This window comes from Choloepus didactylus, chromosome 3, assembly GCF_015220235.1.
Source record: "Choloepus didactylus isolate mChoDid1 chromosome 3, mChoDid1.pri, whole genome shotgun sequence".
NCBI lineage: Eukaryota > Metazoa > Chordata > Mammalia > Pilosa > Megalonychidae > Choloepus > Choloepus didactylus.
The window spans coordinates 9,469,422-9,487,834 of NC_051309.1; the positions used below are offsets into that span (position 1 = coordinate 9,469,422).

General features: G+C 40.9%; 1 protein-coding gene across 4 annotated transcripts in view; it reads right to left on the reverse strand.

Moving 5' to 3' along the window:
* The window catches only part of SLC2A9 (solute carrier family 2 member 9), a 234,658-nt gene that overhangs the window by 146,939 nt on the left and 69,306 nt on the right, over window positions 1-18,413 (reverse strand). The gene's annotated exons all lie outside the window — the stretch shown is intronic.

Sequence of the window (18,413 nt, forward strand, 5' to 3'; positions counted from 1 at the left end):
AATGTGAAAATTTTCATACATGGTATCCTATTAAAGGTTGTCATTTTACAGTACCATAAATAAAATCCCCTTATGAGGTATATTGTAACTTTCAGGCCATAGAAGAGAAACCTGAGACCTGGAAAGGACAAGTCACTCAGACATGGTCATGGGAGAAACTGAGGGTAGGGAGTGTGTGGTTGAATGAGAACCTGGCTCCTCTGATTCCTGCTCAGTGCTCTTTCCATGACATTATTCCTTAAATCATTTGGTTCTCAGGGCAAATCAATGGTGCATCACCTTCCTTCGAAGCAGCTGTTGGCTGAATGGAGAATTTAAATGCAGATTATTTTAGCCTGAACCAGTTCTGCCTGCTCCTCCATAGAAAGCTCTATATAGACCTAAGCAGAGATCATTCAGACTCAGCTCCAGTAGCCCATGCTATCACCAGTACATTGTGACAACGTCATGAAGGCATCAAGGCACACAAGTCAGCCCATTCTAGAAGACAGAAATGGTGCTGGAGACCCGGGCCACCTTCAGAAGGGTGCTTTGCTGAATCTTTGAATTCTCTCTGCTGTTTATGAGCTGGGTCTCACAAGGGAAACAGTGCTGGTCTGGTCAGAGTGGAAACTTCCCTTCATTCATTCAACAGGTCTTCGCGGAACCCTCTGAGCTTTCCATCCCCCTGGGAAGGATCCTTGCCACAGAACCCCAAAGCCCTGGGGTGGGGGAGTGTGTGACGGGCTCTGTCTGCACCACCTCACCTGTCACCATTTCTGTGCCAGATTGTGCAGAATTCATTGCCTGAACCTACAGAGTGGAATCCACCGACCGACCAAGATGGCAAAGCTCACCGCAGCGGGTGAGTTGCTCTAGGACTGCTATCCTTGGTGCATAGTCACTGTCTGATTCTATTTCAGTGACAAAAATAACAGGGGTTTCAAGAACATGGGCTTTTAGGATAACGCCCTCACTTTCCCCTATTAGAAATAATCATGAAACTACCTTCCAAACGTACAGTATTCACATTGTAGAAGGTTGTGAGCACAGGATCTGAGCAGAGAGCCTGCATAGCGATGGCCCAGGCTCAGCTTTCAAGAAATGCCAGTTCTCTCCCTTTTTTAACAACATTTTCCTGTTTTTCCAAGAGGTTTGGATGTTCTTTGCCTCTCTTGATTCTTGAGCAATCTTATGGGAAAGTAAGGTCAGAAACTATTATCCCCACCTTACAGATAAGGAAACTATTGAAGGTCCTGCAGGAAAAGTATCTGTGAAATCAAGTTTGTCTCTTACCTAAGAGAGAGAGAGAGAGAGAGAGAGAGGGAGAGAGAGAGATTGATTCATCCTATTTTAAAGGTTTTTGATCACATGGATCCTGGAGAGTAACTGCACTGGCAAACATATAGTAATAGAACAATGTCATAAATACCTGCTAAATCCTTCATAAACAGTACTCAATTTCATCCTCAACACCCCTGCCATCATTCCCATGTGGGGAAACTGAGGCACAGAGAAGTTAAGTCACTTATTCACAGTCAAGAACCTTACAAACAGCAGAACTTGGATTAAACCAGGCAGGGCAGACCCGGCTCTGTGCTCTTGACCCCTATGCCATCCTCACGGACACACTGGTCCCTGCTCAGCTGCACTTTGCTAAGGCAGTCCCGATTTCCCTGGCTATACATTTACAGGGCTCTCCCTCCTTCCCTTCCCCAGGGAATTAGCTAACCACCATTCTTTCCTGAATAACTCTGACTAAGGTTAAAGTCTATTATTAATCCCAATGTCAGCATCCTGTTTTTTGGCTGAGTCATCTTGGATCCCTGTGTCCCGGTTTCTGGAGCTCATTGTTCTGACATGTTCACACCACTGCTTTGTCTACCACCTCCTGGTCCATCCTCCATGGATTATCTGCCTTCAGATCTGCATCCTCCAAACGGATTTCAAAAAAGGAAGAAAAAGAAATGTGCTTGAGAAAACACAAGGACTCACCACATGAAGGACTTTCTCCTTGGTGACCTCGAATCTTGGGGTATGAAGCTTGATTTTCTAGGGTAAGGGATCAGTTACAGTTGCCAATGAGCTCTGTCACCTTGGATATTGGTCTCTGCCTTTCTCAACCCGACTCATCACTGGAGCCCAAGTTCATGGGAAAACCTGGACTTTGGAGTTAGACCCAGGTTCACGCTCAAGTTCTCCCACCCACCAGCCATGGGGCCTTGAACAAATTGCTTATTCTCTCTAGAATCAAAGTTTTCTTGGCTAGAAAATGAGAAACAAGAGTTAAAACTTATTTTGCACAGTTGTGAGGAAGAGAGATATCAAATCCTAGCATGGGCCTGGAAGATGGTTGGGAATAAATATTGGTTCTTTTTCCCCTTCTCCTTTGTCCCAGTCCTGAGCCAACCTCAGTGCCATCCCCATCAAAGGAGGGGTCTGGGGTGAACTCCGCTGTCACCGAGCCTGGTGACTGGGGATCTGGGTTGAGTGTATGGAATTCATATGTCTCAGAATCTCAGACCTTATAGGAAATCTAGGAGCTGAAGACCAGGCATGCCCACTCTCAACTTGCCCTCATCTAATCTCACCAGCCAATGCCCCTCCTTCCATGCTCCTTCCCCTTGGTGCTTCTGTCCAGCGGTCTGGGACCCCCACCCTGGACCCCTAGGCTACTGTGTCGTGCCCCTCACTGGGACACATGCCCCACCCTTGTAGGTCCTAATCCAACATGACCGTTGTCCTCATTAGAAGAGGAAATTTGGACACAGAGGGACAGAGACAGGAGAGAGAGAAGATGATTCTGTGACAGAAGCACAGATTGGGTTACGCCATGAGTCAAGGAACACCAGGGGTTGTCAGTCACCCGCCAGGAGCCAGGGCAGAGGCGGGAAACAGATTCTTCCCTTTAAGAGGAAGTACAGGGAGGCGGGGCAAGATGGCGGACTGGTGAGCTGTATGTTTTAGTTACTCCTCCAGGAAAGTAGGCAGAAAGCCAGGAACTGCGTGGACTGGACACCACAGAGCAATCTGACTTTGGGCATACTTCATACAACACTCATGAAAACGTCGAACTGCTCAGATCAGCGAAATCTGTAAGTTTTTGCGGCCAGGGGACCCGTGCCCCTCCCTGCCAGGCTCAGTCCCGAGGGAGGAGGGGCTGTCAGCTCCGGGAAGGAGAAGGGAGAACTGCAGTGGCAGCCCTTATCGGAAACTCATTCTACTGATCCAAACTCCAACCATAGATAGACTGAGGCCAGACACCAGAGAATCTGAGAGCAGCCAGCCCAGCAGAGGGGAGACAGGCATAGAAAAAAAACAACACGAAAAACTCCAAAATAAAAGCGGAGGATTTTTGGAGTTCTGGTGAACATAGAAAGGGGAAGGGCAGAGCTCAGGCTCCGAGGTGCATATGTAAATCCCGAAGAAAAGCTGATCTCTCTGCCCTGTGGACCTTTCCTTAATGGCCCTGGTTGCTTTGTCTCTTAGCATTTCAATAACCCATTAGATCTCTAAGGAGGGCCCTTTTTTTTTTTTTTTAATCCTTTTTTCTTTTTCTAAAACAATTACTCTAAGAAGCCCAATACAGAAAGCTTCAAAGACTTGTAATTTGGGCAGGTCAACTCAAGTGCAGAACTAAGAGAGCTCTGAGACAAAAGGCAATAATCCAGTGGCTGAGAAAATTCACTAAACACCACAACTTCCCAAGAAAAGGGGAGTGTCCGCTCACAGCCATCATCCTGGTGGACAGGAAACACTCCTGCCCATCGCCAGCCCCATAGCCCAGAGCTGCCCCAGACAACCCAGTGTGACGGAAGTGCTTCAAATACCAGGCACATACCACAAAACTGGGTGTGGACATTAGCCTTCCCTGCAACCTCAGCTGATTGCCCCAGAGTTGGGAAGGTGGAGCAGTGTGAATTAACAAAGCCCCATTCAGCCATCATTTCAGCAGACTGGGAGCCTCCCTACACAGCCCAGCAGCCCAGAACTGCCCTGGGGGGATGGCACTCACCTGTGACATAGCACAGCCATCCCTCAACAGAGGACCCGGGGTGCACAGCCTGGAAGAGGGGCCCACTTGTAAGTCTCAGGAGCCATACGCCAATACCAAGGACTTGTGGGTCAGTGGCAGAGACAAACTGTGGCAGGACTGAACTGAAGGACTAGACTATTGCAGCAGCTTTAAAACTCTAGGATCACCAGGGAGATTTGATTGTTAGGACCACCCCCCCCTCCCTGACTGCCCAGAAACACGCCCCATATACAGGGCAGGCAACACCAACTACACACGCAAGCTTGGTACACCAATTGGACCCCACAAGACTCACTCCCCCACTCACCAAAAAGGCTAAGCAGGGGAGAACTGGCTTGTGGAGAACAGGTGGCTCGTGGACGCCACCTGCTGGTTAGTTAGAGAAAGTGTACTCCACAAAGCTGTAGATCTGATAAATTAGAGATAAGGACTTCAATTGGTCTACAAATTCTAAAAGAACCCTATCAAGTTCAGCAAATGCCACGAGGCCAAAAACAACAGAAAATTATAAAGCATATGTAAAAACCAGACGATATGGATAACCCAAGCCGAAGCACCCAAATCAAAAGATCCGAAGAGACACAGCACCTAGAGCAGCTACTCAAAGAACTAAAGATGAACAATGAGACCCTAGTATGGGAGACAAAGGAAATCAAGAAGACCCTAGAAGAGCATAAAGAAGACATTGCAAGACTAAATAAAAAAATGGATGATCTTATGGAAATTAAAGAAACTGTTGACCAAATTAAAAAGATTCTGGACACTCATAGTACAAGACTAGAGGAAGTTGAACAATGAATCAGTGACCTGGAAGATGACAGAATGGAAAATGAAAGCATAAAAGAAAGAATGGGGAAAAAAAATGAAAAAATCGAAATGGACCTCAGGGATATGATAGATAATATGAAACGTCCGAATATAAGACTCATTGGTGTCCCTGAAGGGGAAGAAAGGGGTAAAGGTCTAGGAAGAGTATTCAAAGAAATTGTTGGGGAAAACTTCCCAAATCTTCTAAACAACATAAATACACAAATCATAAATGCTCAGCGAACTCCAAATAGAATAAATCCAAATAAACCCACTCTGAGACATATACTGATCACAGTGTAAAACACAGAAGAGAAGGAGCAAGTTCTGAAAGCAGCAAGAGAAAAGCAATTCACCACATACAAAGGAAACAGCATAAGACTAAGTAGTGACTACTCAGCAGCCACCATGGAGGCGAAAAGGCAGTGGCACGATATATTTAGAATTCTGAGTGAGAAAAATTTCCAGCCAAGAATACTTTATCCAGCAAAGCTCTCCTTAAAATTTGAGGGAGAGCTTAAATTTTTCACAGACAAACAAATGCTGAGAGAATTTGCTAACAAGAGACCTGCCCTACTGGAGATAATAAAGGGAGCCCTACAGACAGAGAAACAAAGACAGGACAGAGAGACTTGGAGAAAGGTTCAGTACTAAAGAGATTCGGTATGGGTACAATAAAGGATATTAATAGAGAGAGGGAAAAATATGACAAACATAAACCAAAGGATAAGATGGCTGATTCATGAAATGCCTTCACGGTTATAACGTTGAATGTAAATGGATTAAACTCACCAATTAAAAGATATAGATTCGCAGAATGGATAAAAAAAAATGAACCATCAATATGTTGCATACAAGAGACTCATCTTAGACACAGGGACACAAAGAAACTGAAAGTGAAAGGATGGAAAAAAATATTTCATGCAAGCTACAGCCAAAAGAAAGCAGGTGTAGCAATATTAATCTCAGATAAAATAGACTTCAAATGCAGTGATGTTTTGAGAGACAAAGAAGGCCACTACGTACTAATAAAAGGGGCAATTCAGCAAGAAGAAATAACAATCATAAATGTCTATGCACCCAATCAAGGTGCCACAAAATACATGAGAGAAACACTGGCAAAACTAAAGGAAGCAATTGATGTTTCCACAATAATTGTGGGAGACTTCAACACATCACTGTCTCCTATAGATAGATCAAACAGACAGAAGACCAATAAGGAAATTGAAAACCTAAACAATCTGATAAATGAATTAGATTTAACAGACATATACAGGACATTACATCCCAAATCACCAGGATACACATACTTTTCTAGTGCTCACGGAACTTTCTCCAGAATAGATCATATGCTGGGACACAAAACAAGCCTCAATAAATTTAAAAAGATTGAAATTATTCAAAGCACATTCTCTGACCACAATGGAATACAATTAGAAGTCAATAACCATCAGAGACTTAGAAAATTCACAAATACCTGGAGGTTAAACAATGCACTCCTAAACAATCAGTGGGTTAAAGAAGAAATAGCAAGAGAAATTGCTAAATATATAGAGACGAATGAAAATGAGAACACAACATACCAAAACCTATGGGATGCAGCAAAAGCAGTGCTAAGGGGGAAATTTATAGCACTAAACGCATATATTAAAAAGGAAGAAAGAGCCAAAATCAAACAACTAATGGATCAACTGAAGAAGCTAGAAAATGAACAGCAAACCAATCCTAAACCAAGTAGAAGAAAAGAAATAACAAGGATTAAAGCAGACATAAATGACATAGAGAACAAAAAAACAACAGAGAGGATAAATATCACCAAAAGTTGGTTCTTTGAGAAGATCAACAAGATTGACAAGCCCCTAGCTAGACTGACAAAATCAAAAAGAGAGAAGACCCATTTAGACAAAATAATGAATGAAAAAGGTGACATAACTGCAGATCCCGAAGAAATTAAAAAAATTATGAGGATACTATGAACAACTTTATGGCAACAAACTGGATAATGTAGAGGAAATGGACAATTTCCTGGAAACATATGAACAACCTAGACTGACCAGAGAAGAAATAGAAGACCTCAACCAACCCATCATGAGCAAAGAGATCCAATCAGTCATGAAAAATCTTCCCACAAGTAAATGCCCAGGGCCAGATGGCTTCACAGGGGAATTCTACCAAACTTTCCAGAAAGAACTGACACCAATCTTACTTAAACTCTTTGAAAACATTGAAGTAAATGGAACACTACCTAACCCATTTTATGAAGCTAACATCAATCTAATACCAAAACCAGGCAAAGATGCTACAAAAAAGGAAAACTACCGGCCAATCTCCCTAATGAATATAGATGCAAAAATCCTCAACAAAATACTTGCAAATCGAATCCAAAGACACATTAAAAAAATCATACACCATGACCAAGTGGGGTTCATTCCAGGCATGCAAGGATGGTTCAACATAAGAAAATCAATCAATGTATTACAACACATCAACAATTCGAAAGGGAAAAATCAAATAATCATCTCAATAGATGCTGAAAAAGCATTTGACAAAATCCAACATCCGTTTTTGATAAAAACACTTCAAAAGGTAGGAATTGAAGGAAACTTTCTCAATAGGATAAAGAGCATATATGAAAAACCCACAGCCACCATAGTACTCAATGGTGAGAGACTGAAAGCCTCCCCTCTATGATCAGGAACAAGACAAGGATGCCCACTATCACCACTGTTATTCAACATTGTGCTGGAAGTGCTAGCCAGGGCAATCCAGCAAGATAAAGAAATAAAAGGCATCCAAATTGGAAAAGAAGAAGTAAAACTGTCATTGTTTGCAGATGATATGATCTTATATCTAGAAAACCCTGAGAAATCGACGATACAGCTACTAGAGCTAATAAACAAATTTAGCAAAGTAGCGGGATACAAGATTAATGCACATAAGTCAGTAATGTTTCTATATGCTAGAAATGAACAAACTGAAGAGACACTCAAGAAAAAGATACCATTTTCAATAGCAACTAAAAAAATCAAGTACCTAGGAATAAACTTAACCAAAGATGTAAAAGACCTATACAAAGAAAACTACATAACTCTACTAAAAGAAATAGAAGGGGACCTTAAAAGATGGAAAAATATTCCATGTTCATGTATAGGAAGACTAAATGTCATTAAGATGTCAATTCTACCCAAACTCATCTACAGATTCAATGCAATCCCAATCAAAATTCCAACAACCTACTTTGCAGACTTGGAAAAGCTAGTTATCAAATTTATTTGGAAAGGGAAGATGCCTCGAATTGCTAAAGACACTGTAAAAAAGAAAAACGAAGTGGAAGGACTTACACTCCCTGACTTTGAAGCTTATTATAAAGCCACAGTTGCCAAAACAGCATGGTACTGGCACAAAGATAGACATATAGATCAATGGAATCGAATTGAGAATTCAGAGATAGACCCTCAGATCTATGGCCGACTGATCTTTGATAAGGCCCCCAAAGTCACTGAACTGAGTCATAATGGTCTTTTCAACAAATGGGGCTGGGAGAGTTGGATATCCATATCCAAAAGAATGAAAGAGGACCCCTACCTCACCCCCTACACAAAAATTAACTCAAAATGGACCAAAGATCTCAATATAAAAGAAAGTACCATAAAACTCCTAGAAGATAATGTAGGAAAACATCTTCAAGACCTTGTATTAGGCGGCCACTTCCTAGACTTTACACCCAAAGCACAAGCAACAAAAGAGAAAATAGATAAATGGGAACTCCTCAAGCTTAGAAGTTTCTGCACCTCAAAGGAATTTCTCAAAAAGGTAAAGAGGCAGCCAACTCAATGGGAAAAAATTTTTGGAAACCATGTATGTAACAAAAGACTGATATCTTGCATATATAAAGAAATCCTACAACTCAATGACAATAGTACAGTCGGCCCAATTATAAAATGGGCAAAAGATATGAAAAGACAGTTCTCTGAAGAGGAAGTACAAATGGCCAAGAAACACATGAAAAAACGTTCAGCTTCACTAGCTATTAGAGAGATGCAAATTAAGACCACAATGAGATACCATCTAACACCGGTTAGAATGGCTGCCATTAAACAAACAGGAAACTACAAATGCTGGAGGGGATGTGGAGAAATTGGAACTCTTATTCATTGTTGGTGGGACTGTATAATGGTTCAGCCACTCTGGAAGTCAGTCTGGCAGTTCCTTAGAAAACTAGATATAGAGTTACCATTCGATCCAGCGATTGCACTTCTCGGTATATACCCGGAAGATCGGAAAGCAGTGACACGAACAGATATCTGCACGCCAATGTTCACAGCAGCATTATTCACAATTGCCAAAAGATGGAAACAACCCAAATGTCCTTCAACAGATGAGTGGATAAATAAAATGTGGTATATACACACTATGGAATACTACGCGGCAGTAAGAAGGAACGATCTCGTGAAACATATGACAACATGGATGAACCTTGAAGACATAATGCTGAGCGAAATAAGCCAGGCACAAAAAGAGAAATATTATATGCTACCACTAATGTGAACTTTGAAAAATGTAAAACAAATGGTTTATAATGTAGAATGTAGGGGAACTAGCAATAGAGAGCAATTAAGGAAGGGGGAACAATAATCCAAGGAGAAAAGATAAGCTATTTAACGTTCTGGGGATGCCCAGGAATGACTATGGTCTGTTAATTTCTGATGGATATAATAGGAACAAGTTCACAGAAATGTTGCTATATTATGTAACTTTCTTGGGGTAAAGTAGGAACATGTTGGAAGGAAAGCAGTTATCTTAGGTTAGTTGTCTTTTTCTTACTCCCTTGTTATGGTCTCTTTGAAATGTTCTTTTATTGTATGTTTGTTTTCTTTTTAACTTTTTTTTCATACAGTTGATTTAAAAAAGAAGGGAAAGTTAAAAAAAAAAAAAAACAAGGAAAAAAAAAAGATGTAGTGCCCCCTTGAGGAGTCTGTGGAGAATGCAAGGGTATTCGCCTACCCCACCTCCATGGTTGCTAACATGACCACAGACACAGGGGACTGGTGGTTTGATGGGATGAGCCCTCTACCATAAGTTTTACCCTTGGGAAGACGGTTGCTGCAAAGGAGAGGCTAGGCCTCCCTATGGTTGTGCCTAAGAGCCTCCTCCCGAATGCCTCTTTGTTGCTCAGATGTGGCCCTCTCTCTCTGGCTAAGCCAACTTGAAAGGTGAAATCACTGCCCTCCCCACTACGTGGGATCAGACACCCAGGGGAGTGAATCTCCCTGGCAACGTGGAATATGACTCCCGGGGAAGAATGCAGACCCGGCATCGTGGGACGGAGAACATCTTCTTGACCAAAAGGGGGATGTGAAAGGAAATGAAATAAGCTTCAGTAGCAGAGAGATTCCAAAAGAAGCCGAGAGGTCACTCTGGTGGGCACTCTTATGCACACTTTAGACAACCCTTTTCAGGTTCTAAAGAATTGGGGTAGCTGGTGGTGGATACCTGAAACTATCAAACTACAACCCAGAACCCATGAATCTCGAAGACAGTTGTATAAAAATGTAGCTTATGAGGGGTGACAATGGGATTGGGAAAGCCATAAGGACCACACTCCACTTTGTCTAGTTTATGGATGGATGAGTAGAAAAACAGGGGAAGGAAACAAACAGACAAAGGTACCCAGTGTTCTCTTTTACTTCAATTGCTCTTTTTCACTCTAATTATTATTCTTGTTATTTTTGTGTGTGTGCTAATGAAGGTGTCAGGGATTGATTTAGGTGATGAATGTACAACTATGTAATGGTACTGTAAACAATCGAAAGTACGATTTGTTTTGTATGACTGCGTGGTATGTGAATATATCTCAATAAAATGAAGATTTAAAAAAAAAAAAAAGAGGAAGTACAGCCCTCCCGACACCTTGATTGCAGGATTCGAACCTCCAGAACTGTGAGATGATAAATTTCTGTTTTGTAAGTTCTCCAGTTTACAATACTTTGTTACAGCAGCCCGGGAAAACTAAGATCCTTGAGTTTTCAAAGCATATCATATCTCATTCCCTTAACTCATTCACGTAGTGATTCACTCAACCCAAGGCATTTCCTGGCAAGACGGAGCATGTCCGAGGCCGTATGAGCACAAGCATGGCAGCAGGTGGGAAAGCCTGGAACAGAGCCCTGCACTTGGCTTTTTTTTCTCGCGAAGAGCCTGCCATCAGCTTTATCACCTCTGAGGGGCCCATTTTCACAAAGGCAGGGGCCGGCACATTCCAGCCCCTGGAGTCCCCAACAGGGCTCTGGTGAGCACAGGCTTCACTGGGTGTTGTCATTTTTCGCAAAGAAGGATCTTCTTCAGAGCCTCACTTTTCTCCTTATCTTTGAAATACTTCTTAAGTGTCAGGAGGACACCAATGCCAAAGAAATCTCAGAAATCTCAAACAGAGGACCATTTTCTCACAATGTCACCAGCCACTCAGCACACGACCTTCCAGCACTCATGGCCTGTGCACAGTTCAACTGAGCAGGTGTGTGGGGTGAGCACAGGGCAGGGACCTGGGAAAAAGGACTTGCAAGGGAGGGTGAAGACACCCCGTCAGCCTCGGCCTAGCCTGTGGCTGCAAAGGGGAGGCCACACCTTAGAGCTTCCAGATAAAGCTCAGGATCTTTACCCTGACATTCAAGGCCCCCATGTTGCCACTCCTGCAGCCTTAGCTCCTGCCACCTGGCTCCTTCTCATCCCCAGGGATTTCAAATTCTCTCAAAGAACCCCTGTTCTCCGAGCCTTTGCATGTGCTGTTCCTCTGTCTGGACCCCTGACTTCCTCTTGCCTTCCTGGCAAACTCGGCTTCTTCCTCTAAAACCAGCTCAAATGTCTTCCCTGGGGAAAGTCTTCCCCACACCTGCAGGCAGAGTTTAATGGCCCCTCCGTGATGTTCCCTTGGCAACATGCTCACATGCCTCCATGACAGCACTTTTCAAATGGCATTGTGCTAATTTTTCTTTTCTGTCTTTCTTGGTCAAGAGTCTATTATGTGGGAGCTCATTCGACATCTGTTGAACGCAGCATTGACTGCATGTCAGAGCACCTGCAGAACTGGGGTCCAGGAGCTTGGTGGGATGGGAGGGATCAGGCTGGAGATCTAGCTGCCCTAAGCCCGAGACACTGCATCCCCTGGGAAGGCGGTGTGGTGTACTGAGTTAAGGATCTTTATCGTAAACCTGACTAATCATGGATACAACAAAGAGAAACAATAAGATGCACAGGAAACAAAGAAAAATGGAACACAGAATGAATGGATCAAAATAGAAAACAAATGGCATGATATCAAATTAAAACTCAACTATATCAATAATTGCATTAAATATAAATGACCTAAATGGATCAATTAAAAGGTAGAGATTGTCAGACAGGGTAAAATAAAGAAAGGCCCAACCATATGGCTATCTACAGTGAACACACTTGCAGTGGTTTGAAGCTGTAATGCACCCAAGAAAAGGCCATGTTCTTTTAATCCATTCCTGAGAGAGCAGACTTGTTGTAGACTTGTTGTAGGTGGGACATTTTGATTAGGTTATTTCAATTAAGGAGTTGCTCCAGGTGGGTCTTAATCCTCTTGCTGAAGTCCTTTAGAAGGGGATAAAACACATACAGAAGCCCAGAGATAAAATTCTGAGATGAAACTAAGAGAAGATCACAGAAAAATCCCCAGAGAAGTTTAGAGAAAGCCATAGACAGAGAAACCAGAAGCTGAAGCAAAATAAAACGTGGGAGAGAGGGGCCAGCAGACATTGCCGTGTGCCTTGCTATCTGACAGAGGAGCCCAAGAGCAGGGTAACTGATCTTCAGAGAAGGTATCATCTTGTTGATGCCTTAATTGGGATATTTTCATGGCCTTAGAACTGTAAATTTGTAAGCTAATAAATCCCCATTGTAAAAGCCATCCCATTTTTGGTATATTGCATTCTGGCAAACTGAAACAACACTTTAATGTAAAAATACATAGACTAAATTTAAAAATAAAACATGACATGGAAACACTTATCCAAAGAAAATTGGAGTATCTACACTAACATAAACAAAATAGATTTCAGAACATAGAATATTACCAGAAATAATGAGATATATTTTATAATGATGAAAAAGTCAATTATCAAGAGGACATGGCAATCCTTAATATATATGTACCTAATAATAGAGCTTCAAAATACAAAGCAAAAACTGATAGAATTGAAAGGAGAAATAGACAAATCCACAACTTTAGTTGAAAATTTCAACAACCTTAACTCAACAAAAGACAGAGCAAGTAGATAGAAAATCAGTAAGGATATAGAAGAGTTCAATAACACTACCAACGAACCTGACCTAGTTGACATTTATAGAACTCTCTCTCTACCCCAAAACAGCAGAATACACATTCTTTTCACATACACATGGAATATTGATCAAAAGAAATCATATTCTGGGTTATAAGACAAGTCTAAAGGTATTCAAAAGGCTTGAAATCATACTAAGAATGTTCTTTGATTATAATGGAATAAAATGAAAAAGCAATAATAACAAAGATATTTGGAGTATTCCCGAATAATTGAAAATTAAAAAAACAAAAAACATGGATGAGATAAGAAATAAAAAAGGAAATTAGAGAATAATTTTAACTGAAGAATATGACAACACAATATATATTTTTGGGAGCAGCTAAGACAGTATTTAAAGGGGCATTTACAGCATCAAAGACTTATATGAGAAGGGAAAAAGGTTAAAAATCAAAATTCTAATTGTCCATCATAAGAAAACAGAAAAATAAGAGAAATTAAACCCAAGGTATATAAAAGAAGTAAATAATAAAAATTAAGGCAGAAATAATTGAAATAGGAAATGTAAAACAATAGAGAAAAAAACTCAATGAAACTAAAAATTGACTCTTTGAAAAAAGATCATTGAAATTAATAAATCCCTACCCAGACAGAAGAAAAGAAAAGAAGATAGAAGACACAAATGACCAATATCAGGAAAAATATAAGAGACATCACTAAAGATACTTTAGATGAAATGGACAAATTTCTTGAAAGTCATATACTACCAAAGACACTTAGGAAGAAATAGATAATCTAAGTAATTCTATATCTACTACAGAAATTGAATTTGTAGAAAAATGCCACAAAGAAAACATCAAGCACAGATGGCTTCGCTGGTGATTTCTTCCAAATATTTAAGGAAAAATAAAATAATATCAGTTTTCACAAACTTCTCCAAATATTAATTCTATTTGAAGATGAGGAAACACTTCTCAGTTCATTTTATGAGGCCAGCAATACTCTGATATGCCAAACAGCAAAGACAAGACAAGAAAAGAAAAAACTACAGACCAGTATTCCTCATGAACATCAATGCAAAAAATTCCTTAAATATTAGCAAATCAAATTCAGGTAAACATGAAAAGGACAATAAATCATGACTGAATGGGATTTTTCTGAAAAGCAAGGTTAGTTTGACATTCAAAAATCAATGTAAAACACCATAATAACAGGCTATTTAAAACATGATCATTCAGAATTTCCAGAAAAAGGATTTGACAAAATCTAACATCCAATCCTGATAAAACATTCCGTAAATTAGAACATGGAGGGAACTTTCTCAACCTAATAGTCAACATCTTTGAAAACCTACAGCTATCATAATACTTAGTGGTGAAACACTGAAGGTTTTTTTCCTAAGATCTGAAACAAGGCAAGGATGTCCTCTCTCATAACTCATATTCAACATTTTCCTGAAAGTCCTACCCAGTTTAATAAAATATGAAATATAAATGAAAGGTATATACAGATTAGAGAGGAGGAATTAAAACTGTTTTTATTTGCAGAATACATGTTCATCTATGCAGAAAATCACTAAGATACAACAAAAAACTTACTAGAATTAGTAAATAGTTTATCCAGGTCACAAGACACAAAAATCAATTGTATTGCTATATGTTAGCAATGGACAATTATAATCTGAAAAGAAAACATCATTTGCAATAGTATCAAAAAATTGAAATACTTAGGGATAAATTTATCAAAATATGTGTAATGCGCAAGACTGTATGCTAAGAACTACAAAACACTATTGAGAGATATCAAAGAAGCTCTAAAGAAACAAAGAGATATACCATGCACCTGGATCAGAAGAAAATATTGTTAAGTGTCTGTTCTTCAGTGTCATCAATGATTCTGATGTAATTCCAATCAAAATTGTAGAAAATAGAAAAGCTAATTCTAAAATTTATATGGCGATTAAAGGTCCTAGAATAGCCAAAGCAATTTTGAAAAGAAAGACCAAAGTTGCATGTCCTGCACCACCTGATTTTAAGAATTACTGTGAAGCTATAGCAATCAAGAGTTTGGTAGAGCAAAACAATTGAATGTCGATCAATGGAACAGAAAAGAGAGGCCAGAAATAGACCTAAACATACATACATGGTCAATTGATTTTCAACCAAGGTGCTAAGGAAATTCAATGAGGACAGGATAATCTTTGCAACAAATGTTGTGGGAATAATTGGATAGTCCTACTGGGAAAAAAAAAAAAAACCAGGAGATGGATTTTGAACTTGTTCAGCAATGCAGAAGGTAAGAGGCTCTCGCTCCCAGCTCTTCTCCCTGAGTTACTCTCTCCAGATGACTCTCCCAAGGTGGCCTTGTTCCTCTGGGAATGTGCATCATCTTAAAACTTTGTCTCATTCTAGGAAATGTACACGTTTTAAAATCACTCTAAACATTACATTTTCTATTGAAGAGCTCAGCTTTGGGAAACTCCAGATCCTGTCCCCACTCATTACAAAAAATCAGCAGGAAACCTATTGCTTAAAACAAACAAACAAACAAACAAACAAAAGAACATGCCACCACATCACTCAACACATTTCTTTCTTATTTAGAACTTGTTGGATCTAGAAGGGTGAGGGCCATTGTTGTCAGCTCTGCAGACTCTGCTGCTCCCTGGGGGGATGGGAGCAGGAGAATAGTGGACCCACCTGCTGCCCACCTGCTGCCCATGGAGCCAGCCCTCCAGAGCACCTTGAGGCGTGACCGGGGTGGGTCTGAACCCTGCATCCATCTCTCAAGTTTCCAGATTCCGGTGGGGATTATTACTAACCCTTCAAACCCCACTGGACATTCTCTAAGGATGCTGATTCAGGAGGCCCAAGGTAGGTTGATTTCATGTGTCAATTTGGTGAAGCCGTAACACCCAGTCATTTACTCAAACACTCATCTAGGAGTTGCAGTGGAGGTATTTTGTAGAGGGGATTAGCATCTACAATCAGCTGACTTTAAGTAAAGGAGATTATACTTGATAATGTGGGTAGGCCTCATGCAATCAGTTGAAGGCTTAAGAGCAAATACTGAGGTTTCCAGAAGAAATTCTGCTTCAAGACTTCAGCATCCAGTCCTTCTGAGTATGCAGCCTGCCAACCTGCCCCAGGAATTCTGGACTTGCCAACCCACAGTTGAGTGAGCCAATTACTTAAAATAAATTTCTTAATATACAATATAAATAGTATTACATATTATATATCCATATCCATCCACCTATCTATATCCTATTGGTTCTGTTTCTCCGGAGGAACTTGATTGATACAGTAGCTCTCAGGAATTTGGATTTTTTAAAGTATCATGAGGCTCTCTGATGCACATCACCCCCTGCAAACCACTGCTCTGGAGGTAGTGAGAACTCTGTTACCAGAGGCATTCCAGCAGAGGTTGGGTGCTGTTTGAGCCTCAATCTCCCATTTGTGAAATTAAGGGACTGGGTTTTCCTTGAAAATTTTTCAGTGTCTAGGAGTTTATAATTTGATCATTCTAAATCTACTTATTTGAAGTTTCCTGGGTGCCTTCCATGTGCTATTCACTGAGTATTGAAGGAGAAAAAGAAAAGAAGGAAGGAAGGAAGGAAGGAAGATATGGAAACTTCCTAACAAACCAGGCAGATTGCCCATAGCTGTTTATCTTCTCCCTTTCCTAAAATGGGAGTACTTACAGGAATTACAAAGATATTATCCCATGAGGACAGAAGGATGGGAGAAGCAGAAACAGAGGGCAAGAGAGTTTCAGCCCAATTCTGGAAGATGGCATAGTGGTAGCTACTTTGGCAAAGTGGAGGAAGTGGCAACCTGAGTTCCTGTGGGACTCCGAGAAGGGGAGGACATTCACTCCCACAGACCCTGAGTGGCTCAGCACAGAGGGGATCTCAACACCACTGAAAGCAGGAGGGAGGCCCTGGGCTGAAAATGGAGACTGGGTGAAGGAACTTTAGACCGCACATCCTCTTCCCATCTCATGCAGCCAGTCAGCTGTCTTCCCCCACAGAAGACTATGCATTCATTCTCAGAATAAACAGAACCACAGAAACTTCAGGGACATACACACCAGCACAGCATCAAGCATGAGACTGAAACAGGAGAATAAAGTGAGGGTCTTCATGTTCAACTCAGAGCCCTCGGTTGCCTGCACCTGACCTGCCCCCAGAACACATGCATCTCCCGTTTTGTTTAGAGAAGAGGCATCCACATGTGGACAGATGGAAGTCTCCCTAAAACTGCTGTTCACACCCCGGTCACCTTTGTGGGAAGTCCCATCCCTCATCCAGAGCTTCTGCCCAACTCCTTCTTAAATATGAATGGGAGAACCAGACATTTGAGAAAGTCTCAAACATAAAGGAGAGAGACAAAAACAAACCAACAAAAAAATAAAGAAACCCAGAGCAAAGACAGAAAATGTAGTTGCAGAATGAAATGTACTGGGCAGGAGAGCCCATTATCACCACCCTCTCAGATATAGCTGTAGACACTGTGTCTAGAAACAAGAACAGGATGTCATGAAAAAGGGACAGAGGCAAAAAATAAGCTCTTGGATATTAAAAATATGATAACAATAACAAAAATGCAATAGATAAGTTGGAAGATAAGATTGAGAAAATCTTCCAGAAACAAGAACAAAATGATAGAGAGATGGGGGAAACGAGAGAAAAGACGAAAAACATAGTGGGTCAGTCTAGTATATGACTGTGAGGATTTTTAGATAGAATGGAAAAGTGGAAGGGAGAGAATCTGCAGAGACGTGACCTAAGAAAAGTTCTCCTAACTAAAGGAAATGAGTCTATAGCTTGGTTGAGACTAGAGAGAACTCAGCATGATGAGAAAAAAAGACTCACACCAAAGGACGTAATTATGAAATTTCAAAATAGGAGATAAAAGTAAGGTTCTAAAAGCAAACAGAGAGAATAAGAAAGGCATCACATTTCTCATCAGGAATGCCAGACTCTAGAGGACAGTGGAGCCAGGCCTTCCAAATTCTGAGGAAAATTAAATTCATCCAGTAGTTTTGTATCCAGCCAAGCTATCCAGAGTATAAATTGAAGATTCTGATATTTTCAGACATAGAAGGACTTCCAAAGGTTTGTCATGTTTTCCCAGAAAGGTGCTGGAGGAAATAATTCAGCAAAACAAGGAAATAAACCAGGAAGAGGAAGACACAGGACCCAGGAAACAGTGGATCCTACTCAGGAAAGAATTCAAGGATCCCAGGACACTTTGCATCACGACTAGATACAACCAATTTAGATG